The 9,710-nt window shown below is 38.3% G+C and overlaps 1 long non-coding RNA gene across 1 annotated transcript; it reads right to left on the bottom strand.

Moving 5' to 3' along the window:
* Nucleotides 1-2,024: 2,024 nt before the first annotated feature.
* On the bottom strand, nt 2,025-7,366 carry LOC113915429. The gene is made up of 3 exons (XR_003517659.1): nt 7,321-7,366; nt 2,617-2,847; nt 2,025-2,300 (listed from the first exon to the last, which is right to left on the bottom strand). It is a non-coding gene; the product is annotated as an uncharacterized LOC113915429 (long non-coding RNA).
* Nucleotides 7,367-9,710: the final 2,344 nt, after the last annotated feature.

Genomic DNA, 9,710 nt, shown 5'->3' with positions numbered 1-9,710 from the left:
TAAAGGACATAAAAGTATGATAAGCTTAGCAGGTTCTGGATGGAAGAAATATGAATCCTTTTTTCCCTTCGTGTTTTCTGTGTTTGCCAAGTTTTCCAAACTGAATATTGATTCTATTTATATTGTGAAAAGGACACAACATACTTTTTTAAAGTGTAAAATGACCCATAGACAGTGTAAGTTTTAGGAAGGCAGGTTTTTCATATAGTTCAACCATATTCAATATATATTCAATAATGGCTTTATTAAGGGTTGTTTGCTGAAATAAAATTCAGAACATGACTTAACTTACATTTCTGCAAGGGAAGTATCATAAGGTATAATAGGGAGAGGGTAAGATTATTCAAGATATGTTAATAAGCTTTCTTTAAAAACTGGGTGTCGCCCCTGTGCCACAATTTTCCAACATGATGTGTCATTTGGGAAGCGCCAGTTTCTGTCAGAACAAAGAGGAGAAATGCAGATGATCTTTGAAAGAAGGGTTAGTTTTGTGTTTTGAGGAGACTTTTGTTTTGTCTTCAAGGCTAGATTTGGGTTCTGCTTTAAGAAAAATCCAATAAAACAACAAAAAACAGTCATTGTATCCCCAAAGTTGATTTACAATCTGACATATAGGGGAAAGAAAAAAAAAAAAAACTCACAAAATTGAATGCTGGTTCCTTGAAATCTATATATCTGATAATGTGGTCAAAAATCAATTTTCCCCTTCATCTTGATAAAATTAAATTTAAGTGTCTTTTTTTGTTTTCTATGTTTAGAATTTTGAAAAATAGATTGAAGAGAACAAATATCTATACTGACTTTTTTTTTCTGGAACTTGAAGCAATTTGATGTGAGGGGTCAGGTTATAATATGCCACTGTTTGTACCATCTCCTAAAGCAGAGATGGAGGGAAGATTTGAGCTATTTCCACATCAAACATGAAAGAAGTTTAGCACTGTACAAGTTGTTTGAGATAACCTAGTCTAGGATAAAGGAATGGGTTTTCATCTCATATTTCATTTCTCTAATGTATTAATGGAGTTGCCTGGATTGTTCAACTGAAGGAAATTGGGAAGCCACGTCCAGGTTGAACAGGACAGTGGGATGTAATTGGTTATCAAAGTCTGGTTATGGAAAGAAGAAATGGTTGTAAGCATGTCAAAATCTGCTGTCCCATCCAACCCACTGATTTTACCAAGGATAAAAGGGAGGCCCAGAGAGTTGAATTTTCTGTTTCATGAGATTCATGAAGGGCCCAACAGTGCCCATTCTCCTTCAGCATCTTCCTCCACTGTTGATATCTGTTCTTTATCAAGCTCCCTAGCTCAAAAATTTATGCCTACTTCCCCATCATCCTCATATTATTTCCTATTTTGTTATATCTACCACCACTCAGGTCTCCTCTCTCCCACGTATTCTCTGGAAGCCATTGAAATTTATCCATTGGCACCTCATCTCCTCAGATCTCAAGGTGTCGATTATTGAGCAATGAAAAAAAATTATTGTTATCACCCAATTGTTACATATTTGAGACCCCATAATTATAAACCCTCTTTAATTACAACATATTTGAACCAAACTTTGACCCCAGTTGTCCAATTCTGCCTCTGAAATATATATTTGGGGAGGCATGGCCCATGGCAGATTTAGGGAAGGTATTTTTTAGACAAAAAAGTTTGATTAAATTGTCTAGATGTGTCTCTGTTTTAACAGAAAGTTTCTCACTCGCTTGTCATCAGTTCTGCAGTCAATCCAAAAAGATTTCACCTCTTTAGATCACAAGCTGGAGGCAAAGTCCTACTCCCCCTTACTCTTTTCTGCCCATTTCTCCACATCCTATTAATGTTAGCTGTATTTGTTTTTCAAAATGAGGGTGAACTTCTTCAGGGATGAAGAAGCCAAATCATGCAAGACAAGGATGTCAGTCAAACCTCTATGTGAATGAAGAAATTTCTCAAGGACAAAGATAGAACAAGGAAAAGGTGAGCCAGACACCAAAGGATTCATCTAACTTTCGCTGTTTAACTCATCACTCCATAACTTAGTGGCAGAAAACCACAAATATTTATTATTTAGCTCATGTTCTGTCAGTTGGCTGGGATGACTAGAATAGCCAGAAAGGCTGGGACAGCTCTTCTGGTCTGGGAGGAAACCTCTGCTCTTTGTAGTTGGTTGGCAGCTCTGCTGGGTCTGGATGGTCTAGAGGAGCCTCACTTGTGGACCTGGTAGTTGGATCTCAACTGGTCTGCTTGTCTCTGCTCCATGTAGTTTCTCTCTCCCATCAGCTACACTCAGCCTGTTCACAAGGTAGAAGTGTTCTGAAAGAGACAGAGAGAGAGAGAAAGCTACAAGGCATCTTAAGATCCTGCCTCAGAAGTAGCTTAGTGTTCTTTCAGCCTCATTCAATTGGACAAAAAAGTTACAGTGCCAGCACAGATTTAAAGGATAGGGAAAGAGACTCCACCTCTTGATGACAGGAGCTGCAAAGACTCTGTGGTCATTTGTGATCTACCACAGCGTGTAGGCAAGGATGTCAGTAGACTTTGTATGTGGTTGCTGAAATTTTCCTGGATGATGATAGAAGTCCCACATATATATGGAAGAAGGTGAGACAAGGGACAAAGTTTTTCTTACCTGTGGAAATGGAACAGGAGATGAGAAGCTGCCAGAAGAGAGAAGAGGATGGTAGAGACAGATGGAATAGGCTCTCAAATAACCACAGGTTTTTGGCATGGGATTTGGAAGTGATGATGAGGACGTTCTTCCGGCCTCCTTGCTCCATAGTTCTTGGAATATCTCAGAAAGAGTGACCTCCACTCACGATGGCTACAGAGGAAGTACTGTCTTCAAGGAAGAGCAGAGTTTCTGTCAAGAGAAGAGGAGACTCAATCCCCTTTAGAGAAAGAGGGGTTTGTCAGCAATGGACTGTGGAATTCTGGGGATACTATGCAAGGAGTTGGGAGAAGGAAAGGGAGGGAATGAATACGGGGCGGGTGTAGTAGATGGACAGAGGAATTTAGGTATTAGACCATGAAAGAAAAAATTTGCAATGATATCTAAAGATGACAGAGGTAAGAGGCAAGAAATAAACTAACCTCAAAGTTCTTAGTAGAAATTTGATCAAGGGGCAATTTTCATACTGACACTGACATTGGCCCTCATGTTTGGAGAATGTCAACACCTGCCTGGATCCAGGTGTCACTGGGGGTCTGATGGGAAAGAAATGGGACAGATGCCGAGCAAGGCTCATCAGAGTTTACATTCCTGGGGGCTAACTGGGAAGAGCCTGCTCTAGAACCGAGAGCCTCCTGTGACTTCCAGTCGGGTGCCCCTCAGCCTTCCCACTCACCAAGGAGGTGTTCTTTTTTTATCTTCACCTTCCACCTCTACCTTATCTCTCTCCCAGCAGCCTCTCCGTCATGACTTCCATCTTTTCTTCATTCCCATTGCTTGGCCTTCAGATCTCCTGGTGCCAAACCACAGCTCTCCTCTCCTCCCCACCATTCTCTGATCCTGCCACCCAACTTCACATTCTAAAATGAGTATTTCTAGGGATTAAAAGGTATAATCTTCCAGTGATAAAATAAATAAGTCACAGGGATGAAAAGTACCGCATAGGGAATATAGTCAATAAAAGTGTAATAACTTCGGTGACAGATGGTGACTACATTTATTGCGGTGAGCATTTCATAATGTATATAATTGTCAAATCACTATGTTGTACATTTAAAACTAATACAATATTGTATGTTAATTATACTTCAAATATATATATATATATATATATATATATATATATATATATATATATCACAAATTCTGGAAAGGGAGAAATAAAAAATACATCCATGGTCAACTAAAAAAAAAAGTTAGCATTTCTAACCCAGTACCCACATTTCCAGATTTTTGTCTCCAGAAGAAGGGGGTAAGAAATGGCACCTACTAAAAATAGGAAGAGGGGACACTTGCTCAATCCTACCCTCAATCTGCAAGTCTGCTGTTGCTGCTGAAAGAAAATGTCCCTAATTTTGCAAATCAAGAATGAAGGTGACACCTATTAAGAAATATCAAATAAAATATTGAAATGTATTTAGATTTCATATCCTCAGGTTGAGGAAAGGCATAATATAACTGATTAGGGAAACCCTCGGGGTTTGTAGAAAAGGCTGCCTCTTTTAGTAAGCAGTGAATAAATACCAAAATGAAGTACTTAAAATTGGTTTACAATACACCTCCGCACAGAGCCAATAAATTAATAAAATCTGATAAGTTTTCAGATCCCTTGAGGGGTGAATATACAGCTTGCAATACAGCGAATTCACAGCCACATCACAAAACAGTGAAAGTTAATTTTTTTCATTCCCTATGTGGCAAGGCCCAGCTAATTTTTCACTGCCAACCCCCCTTTTAAAAAATATATAGTTCTCAGTACATATTGCTTAATAGTGATTTTCATGTCATCTTTTCTTTTTTTTCAATTGCTTCTGAGGAATTCCAACTTACAAGTAAGAACCGCAGATGGTTTTTATCTTATTTATGCAATATTTTCAGTGCACTCAGTAATCAGTGGGGTACACTGATTCTGGTGTTGGGCAGGGAACCATATACCCAGCTCCTATAACTGTTCATAACTTATTGTTCCCAAATGCACCACCCTGAAAATGTACCCCAATGGGCTTTGTTTGGGCTGTGTATTCCCCCTACCCAGTGTGCAGAAATCTGCACCGGAAATTCACCAGAAATCTGGAAAAGACCGATTAAAAGACAAATCCTTTTTTCCCATTCCAACAATGCTGACCAAAGCCACTGAACATAAGGTTGCATAAACACTGTAAATATTAAAATACATTTTAATATTGAACACAACATAATGTCCCCTGGAGGGGCCTGTTTACAAACCTTTTAAAGACACATCTTGCAGACAGCCCACCTGTATAATTCTAATAACCTCAGATATTTTGCATTAAAGCAATTCTGATGGTTAGTGCTTAGATGCTAACACAATAAAGTAATAGCATAAAGAAGCTCCCATCTTTATTTAGAGCACAAATTAAACACTTTGACAGAGGGAACAGCCCTCGGATCAGAGTCCACTCCCCAATAGGACATTTTAATTAATCTCCTTCTCTGATTACATAATGCTACCGTACACTCACTGATGCTTTCCAGAATCTCAACTTGGGAGTGGTCATCTCTCACAGAGGCCAATATGGGTGTCCTACAAAGGTCAGTGGAATGATATAGTCTTTGATTTATTGGTTTTCTGGCCAAACCAGATGGAGTAGGACATGATTCCTGTCCTCAAGTAGTTCCCCATCTAGTGAGGGAGCTTAAAAGAGGCATTGGGGCTCTTCAATAAACTGGGTACATGGTCCAGTCTTTTGTCCTTTCTTTTCTCCTGTTTGTTTTTTCTTGTTTAGGAGCAAGCACTGATCTTAAATATTTGGGGAAAACATTTCAATTTTTTTACCTTGCATTTTACTTACAAAACATGTTTCCTTTCTTCATAGAGGAAGATTTCTTTCAAAAGAGGTGTTTTCATTTGGACAGCCACCACTTCAATACAAAACCAAACCAAACCCAGTAGTCTAACCAGACAGTAATATACAATGATTGGTCACATAAAAATAAACATCTTAGTTCATAAGTGAAACAGAGTTGTCACTCAGATGGAGGAAAAGCAAAACAGTTCTGTAATAGCAGCGAACCTTAGTTCTAATGATCTAAAATCTGCTGCCACATTTGTGGGCAGTTTGTTTCTATCTACATATCAATTTTATCTTTATTAGGGAAGTTGATGAAGCTTTTGATGTTCCAAAAACGCAATATGGAATGAATTAAACATCATTTTCAGAGTCATGTGTGCAGATCTGGACTTGAGGTTTTTTTTTTTAATCCAGCCGACCAGTGTCCAAAACAGTTTCATTATTATTAACATCTTCTCCCACAAATTTCTCTCCTAGCCTGATACTTCTTCCAGATTAATGGACTGGTAGCAGGGACTACTTTTTTTAAATGATGTTTTGATTAAAGCATCTGTTTATATTTCAACAAAACAAATAAAGTCAGGCATATTAAGGAATATGGTGCTTTAGGAACAAAGAAAACAACCAAGATTAGAGGAAAGTTAACTGTTCCCTTGGGAGAAACCCTAGTGGTTAAACTGTTTCATCAGCAACAATACAGAAATTGTTTTAATGGTGTTTCGGACATCTTCTTCTTGACAAAAATAATACCCATGCTCACAAAACACAAAGGTTGAAATCAAGGCTCTCCATTTGGAAGGCTGGCATTTATTATGTGCAATATTTCATAAAGCCTGTTACAGCCAATGTGTGAGGATATAGAAACTTATGATGTACCTTCATACTGGATCAAACGTTTTTCATGCTAAACTGACTAGTATAATTGAGAACAATTAATAATATTCAGGATCTGGAGAGAGGTTCCCTTTGTAGTGCTAGGTTCTTGGGCAAAAACCACATTGCAAAGCTTACTTAATAGCAAATAGCAGTTGAAGAGAAATCACACAGGGGAACAAAACTGAAGTCCTCTATAAATAAGCAAAATTGTACCTACGGAGTTTGCGTTTGCTTTTCCGTCCCAATTAAAAACACAACATTCCTTTCTTTCCGTTTTGATTTTCCAGGCCAGTTTCAAAATTTAACTTTCTTAAATATTTTTCCAGGGGGTAGAGAGAAGCATTTTCCTCACTTACTAAAATCTGCTGCAGCCTTTTTTTGTCCTTTAAAAACTATAGCCCCTCAATGCATAATACTGCCATCACTGAGAGACCGACTACCTTGGAGAAACTTCAAGATTTGTCACAACAGCAAACTCCATCCTGTGCATGGTAAGGTATAAACAGACAGGACAGGGTCCACCTCAGGCAGAACATCCCTGTTAGAGGCTTTCAGGTTTTTTTCTCCCTCCGTCTAAACTGCAGATTGGTGTCCTTCCCTTAAACGCTTTGGTTTGCCTTGATAAAGGCTGTTTGTTACAGCCCGTGTTGGGGGCAGAAGTTCCTTGGTAAAACTCGTCATTATTTATGTACAAGAAAGGGAAACCTTGTCTATTAAATTAATTAGAATGTGACCTGAAAAGGAATATTTTTGATCAGTGAAAACAGAAGTCTTCGGGTAAAGGGGAAAAAAGACAGAAAGGTTCAAAATACAGAGCTGCATTGTTTGCAGAAAGCCTGCTGCTTGCTTTATGCCTAGCCGAACCACGCCAGGAGCCCTCTTGAATTTCTACAAGAATACAGTTTCAGATCATCTGCATTCAGGGCCAGAGTCATGGCCCTGGAACCGATAATTGCCTCTGACAGGATTTAATTACCTTCTCTAGGACCTTTTCTCTGTTTGATTGGAGACCACCCCCTGCCTCCGATCAAATCAGACAGTAATAACACGCTAAAGCGCTGCAGCCAATCACGAGTCAAGTCTGAACAGTGACCTTGCTGAGTCGAAGCTGATTGGTGGTGTCAGCCTTGTCAACGATGTCAGGGAGCCGTCAGACAAGAAAGAGCGAGGGGGGAGCGGAGGAGAGCGAGGGGAGATAAGAGAACAGCATTCATGCTAATGGAGGCTGTCAGCATTCAAGGCTCCAGGCCGCCTTACCAGCGGCCTTGCACAAAAACAAAAATATTAGAGAACTCATACAAGTCTAAAATATTCAGAAGGGGCACCTTTTCGCTCCTCCACTTTGGGGCATCTATTCAAGGTATAATTCACATGCAATTCAGATCCAGTGACAGATACACGCACATGATGTGACAGAATAATTTTCATGAAAAGAAAAAGCCCCACAAAACTTAGCCAGATGAATTGGGGGGGGGGGGGGCGGTGGCAGGGGAAGGTTAGGGATAAACTACCGCTACATGACTTTTTGTTGTCATTTTTCTTTTTTGAAACCGGAGGATTTAGAATGCTGGTATTTAAGATGCACCACAAAACTCTGCTTTTAATGTTAACCTGACTTTGCAGTCACTACATTATTTATGACCACTTTAGTGTGGGATATAAGCCCACCTATAATCTTAACAAAGAATAATACATTCATTAAATGGCCAATCTTTATGTACATATAATTTTAAGATAATTTATAGTAATGGCATAACTGGTGATCTGCAAAAAAAAATAGTTAAACTAAGCTATAAAATTTGGTTAACCTCTCTTCCATTGGGGGAAAAAAAGGCACTTTTCCCCAGAAAAACAACACCATGGCATCAGTGAGTTATAATATACAGAAAGTCTGTTACAAAAGAGTAATGAAAGGAGATTTGGAAGAGAAGTAGAACACATTATTAGAACCGTACCAATTTGGAGTTTAATGTATTCATTATATTTGTCTATAAATAACCTTCTCCATAACATTTGTTTCTGACTCACCTACCTTCTTTACAAATATAACAACTTATATGAAAAAAATATATTTATAGAGGTGTTTTAGAGTTTCTCTTAATTTAGAGACTAAAAGTCTCTTATATTTAATAGAAATGGAGTATCTATTATGAGTCACAGTATTTTTCATAAATCTTTCAATCTTTTAAGAAAACTGTGGCCTAGTAAGAAAACTCTCACAAAGGAAGGGACACTTTGTTATGTGATTCCTGGACCTTACTAAAAAGAATATTGCTTTTAAAAATAGAATCAGCTGATTCAAGTTTAAGGAAAACTTCTGCCACATGTCTACAAATATACATTCCTTTGAGCCGTTTCCAGCTTTTCCAAGGAATTCTACTTAAACAGCATTGCACAAGTCAATTTGGTATTTTTGACTTCTGTTCTATTCTTTAGCTTTTAAATACCTCTCCCTCAATAAAACGGGTTCTTAAATTAAGAGTAGAATCTTATGCTATATATCTATAATTTTTTCCCTTTATTGTGATGGAATTTAAAAGATAGTTTAATTAAGATATATAGAAATCATATTTTTCTACAATGGATTGACATTTATAATGGACTTGATGATGTAATTATTTCAACTTCTAAGAGATTTGAAAGAACCTACAGGGATGCAGTCTATTTTGAAAAGATTGCTTATTTTCAGAGTCCCATGGTTAAAACAACTCATTTAGGAAAAAAAATGTATCTTACACAGAAAGTCAGAGGCTTAGAGTCTGGCTCCAGCTTTGCTATTGACAAGCTGTCCAATTTGGGACAAGTCACTTTGTCTTCATGAGTTTTGGTTTCCTCAGCTATAAAAGGTAGTTAACATGAGGTTACCTAAAGAATTAAAAGTGTGTAGAGTACAAGTATAATTAGCATGTGGACATCATAACAGAGGCATCTCATTTCTTGGGAACACTCCTCAGGGTTGATGAGTTTCTCTCTGCTTCCACCCCTGCCAGCCCCATCCTGTCACACACTCTTACCACCACCCACCCAATACACACACACACACACACACACACACACACACATTTTAATGAATATTGAGAGGTACGTAACAAGTAGTCATTATCATTGTCAGACCGAGAGCACAAATTTGCTAAATCCCTTATCCCTAGGTTCTTTCGGACCCCACATTTTGCCACTTGAAGCTAACACATTTTTGGTACTCACATAAGTGCTGATCCCTTACTGTGCTGGAGTTAAGTATATTTCATTGGTAGACTGCATGTGCATCATGCAATCTCACTTGGGTAAGGGAGCAGATGTGCAAGAATGCTTTTAAAAGAGACTGTGCAAAAGTAAACAGTCCTAGTCTCTAAATGATTACCATCA

This window comes from Zalophus californianus, chromosome 11, assembly GCF_009762305.2.
Source record: "Zalophus californianus isolate mZalCal1 chromosome 11, mZalCal1.pri.v2, whole genome shotgun sequence".
Lineage (NCBI taxonomy): Eukaryota > Metazoa > Chordata > Mammalia > Carnivora > Otariidae > Zalophus > Zalophus californianus.
This window is presented reverse-complemented; position numbering and strand designations above follow the sequence as displayed.